The sequence below is a fragment of the Myodes glareolus genome, chromosome 6 (genome assembly GCF_982192425.1).
Source record: "Myodes glareolus chromosome 6, mMyoGla1.1, whole genome shotgun sequence".
Taxonomy (NCBI): Eukaryota; Metazoa; Chordata; class Mammalia; order Rodentia; family Cricetidae; genus Myodes; species Myodes glareolus.
In genome coordinates this window covers 86,268,780-86,272,352 of record NC_142031.1, presented here as the reverse complement: position 1 = coordinate 86,272,352, position 3,573 = coordinate 86,268,780, and the positions used below count along the sequence as shown (strand labels likewise).

General features: G+C 51.2%; 1 long non-coding RNA gene across 1 annotated transcript; it reads left to right on the top strand.

The window, feature by feature from the left end:
• Positions 1-366: 366 nt before the first annotated feature.
• On the top strand, positions 367-2,453 carry LOC146894311 (uncharacterized). Its single transcript, XR_015002371.2, has 2 exons — positions 367-615; positions 2,099-2,453. It is a non-coding gene; the product is annotated as an uncharacterized LOC146894311 (long non-coding RNA).
• The last annotated feature ends 1,120 nt before the right edge of the window (positions 2,454-3,573 follow it).

Here is a 3,573-nt window from a genome sequence, read left to right as displayed (position 1 = left end):
AACTGTCAGGTGTCTCCCAGGGTCTGAGAGCCCTGGCGGCATGGAGGGAGCAATCTAGAGGGGAACACGGAGGGAGGAAGAAGCTGGACCAGGGAGAGCAGCCGATGTGATGATGTTGCTATTGCTGGACAATTGCTCTTCCCTCCAGACTCCCAGGCAGGGACTGGCTTGTTCTTATCCCAGTCCTGCACTTAGTGTGGCTGGACAGACGTCAGCTGAGTGAATGTTGTCTGAGCTTGACTGGTAGCAGATGGTGGGGGTGGGCGAAGTGGGGGCTGCTTTCTGGAGACCAGGCCAGAGCAGAACTGAGGCTGGATCTTCTGAGCTCCTGTACATTGCTATCATTCTCATTCAATATTTAAGGGTCATCTTCCTCTGAACCAAAGCATAGGCCAGACTGCCCCGCCCTCCCTCCGAAGTTTTTGCTGGCTTCCCATTGCTCAGCGGGTAAAATTCTGGCTCCTTGGCCCAAGGGATGAAGAGTGTAACTGTTCCTTTCTTGGATCTCAACCCGTCCTGCATCTGGAATGAGCACAGTGGCTGGAGGGCAGAAGTGTTGGGAGAGTTTACCCAGCACATTGCTGCATCCCCAAAGGCCCGGTTCCAATAGTCACGGTAGGTACTTACGCCTTTCTCGTTTCCTCTTCCTGAGTATTGTGACTCTAGAACCGTGCATATACACAGCAAACCATCCCGGAAGCTAATTACCTCCTATACAGCCCTAGCCTTAGACTTACAATAGCCCAAGCTGGCCTCCGACTCACAGAGATCCATCTGCCTCTTCCTGGGATTAAAGGTGTTCACTACCCACTGAGCCTGACTTTATTTCTTTTGAGACAGGCTGGCCTCGAATCCTCCTGCCTCAGCCTCCCAGGTAGCCCAGGCCTGGCTAAGACCTCTAGAAAACCTCCCGACCCCTCAGGCCCCTGTGTGGCACTGCACACAGGGTAGATAAGGCTCGTCCATGCTCTATTGTAGAGTAGTTATCTGTTCACACAGCTGGCTCTCTGGAACCTGAGCCTCCCCAACCGCCCCATCTCTGGAGTCTGGCTCAGACTACCCCAGTAAGCTTTTGATGAATGAATTTGGTCTGTAACTTCTAGCCAATTCTCTCTGCCCTTGTCACCAAAAGCAGATTCTTTTTGGATCACTGGAAAGAAGTAGAGGACTGGGGTGTCTGTGACACCCGCTAGGGTCTAATAGGATTGACCAGCAGTATCCACATCGACTCATTAGTAAATCGTGTGCTAAGTCTTGTGGCTCTGATGGAGATCCTGGAACTGCATGAAAATGCATGGGGCCTTGACAATGGGAATGTTTTGTTGTTGTTCTTGTTTTGTTTTGTTTTGTTTTGTTTTTTCGAGACAGAGTTTTTCTATGTAGCTTTGGAGCCTGTCCTGGAACTCACTCTGAAGACCAGGCTGGCCTCAAACTCACAGAGTTTGCCTGCCCCTGCCTCCTGGGTGCTGGGATTAAAGGCATGTGCCACCACCTCCCTGCGACAATGGGAATGTTTTAAGAAGTCTGCAGTAGGGGTGTATTTCAGAGGTAGGGCCTCGCATGCATGAGATCCTAGGTTCTACCACCAGCAACAAGCAAACAAAGAAGTAATAAGAAATAAATACATGAATAAATATAAAAAGGAAACTATCTGCCTCTCTCCCCCATCCATGTGATCTACAGTGGTCACCCACTGCCCCCCTCAAGACCTCACCTCTACTAAAGGGGCTTGGGGCACCACCCTAAGCAGAGCCTGGAACTGGGGCCCAGAACGAATCCTGGCTAGCCATCCACCTCCAACTGGGGAGTTGGCGCAGGCCACTGGGTTTCAGGTTTCAGCTCTCAAGAGTGTTTTCCTGTCTAGGGCACTTTCTATTTTTCAATGCTTTTCCTATCACAGCCAAATAACAGAAAAAGGAAAGGGCTGGGGGGGGGGGGGAGGGAGGGAAGGGCAGGACAAATTGGGAGATGGGAAGAGTCCGCTTGGGAAAAGCTGGAGGTTGGATTGCCGGGTCCCAGGACCACGCCCCCTTCCCTTCCCTGGCTGACTCACACCCCCTCTCCTTCCAGGGCTGACTCATTGTTTTCCTCCAAACAGCAGGTCTTTCAGGCCCTGGCTCTTCCTTAAAGACCAGCCCAGGAGTAGGCTGGGTGCAGTCCTGGACTACAACAGCTGGGCCTGACCCCAGAGCAACTGAGTTATCTCTGCCTGCAGCCACTTCACAGCCACAGCCACTTGTTCCCTCAAGGGACCAAGCCCAAGCGCACGCGTGAGAAGAGAGGGGACATGAGCAAGGTGGTTTCCTCGGAGCAGCCACTTTCTAATTAAACTCAGTCTTCTCAAAGATGGGGGCGGGGCAAGTCAGCAAGCCCCAGGCTCCCAGCCCATGAAATGTTGGACTAGTAAATTTCTTAGAGGTATACTTCAAATCAATAACTTCATCTTTATGAAAGCCTGTATCAGTCATGGAAATTTTTTTGCATGTATGGCGTGCATGCAAGCATGTGTGTATTGCTCACATCAAGCCTTGAGCTCTGTACCCTTGACTCTAACGATGTGTTACTTTTTTTTTTTTTTTTTGAGACAAGGTCTCATGCAGTCCAGGTAGTTAGTTCACAATGGCCTTTACTTCCTAATCCTCCTGATTCCACCTCCTAGTGTGCTGGGCTTACAGGTAGACACAGGTAGATATCACCACCCCCCAGTTTTAATGACACTGTTTTTTTTAAAGAGTTGTGTGTAACTGTTGTTAACGTGAATAAGAAGGTGTGTGTCGGGGCCTATGTTAAATAAAACACACCCAGGACCCCAGGCCAGGGTCAGAAGGAATATTCAGCTGTGGGGGTTGGATGAGGGGGTTCCCTCCAGGTCCCAGCAGGCCCAGCTCCCTTGAGTGAGAGCATTGATGGTTCCCAGCAGGATCTGCCCAGAGCCCCTAAACCCCTTTTCTCATGGAAGCTGTGCTGGGCAATCCTCTAGTGAGCTAGGCGCCAGCGTCCAGCTGGCAAGCTGCCCACCTGGGTCATTGCTGAAGAGGCTTTGGGTTTCCATCCAGAGCTTTTGAAATGTCAAAACGATGGCCTGTGGGGGATCATGTGGTGGGGGAGGGTAGCTGGGCTGCAACCCCCCAACGGTGAGGTCATCTGAATTGGTGATCCAAATTGCTAATTTGGGGGGGCTGGAGATACAGCTCAACAGGAGAGCACTGGCCTCGCATGCCCGAGTCCAATCCCTAGGATCATCTAAGAAATGGAAGGGAAAAAAGTTAATGGAATCAACCAAATAGCTGATTTCTTGGGCTTGAGTTGCAGGCTTGAATTGAGCTTGGTACTCTGGGCTAGAAGTTTCTGGCATGTTAGCTCCTATCTCTAACCATCCGTTTCCTTATCAGTATCAAGGGAACAAAACAAGGCGCTACAGACGTAGCCAAGTGGCTACTCCACACGGAAACAAGGATTTGTCAGCTTCAGCAGGCTCCCCGCTCCCACCCTTACTCAACCTCAGCCTGCTCTGTCCCTCAGACACCTACCCTCAGGCCTTGCACTGGTCACCACTGGTAGTGGTGTTTGTGT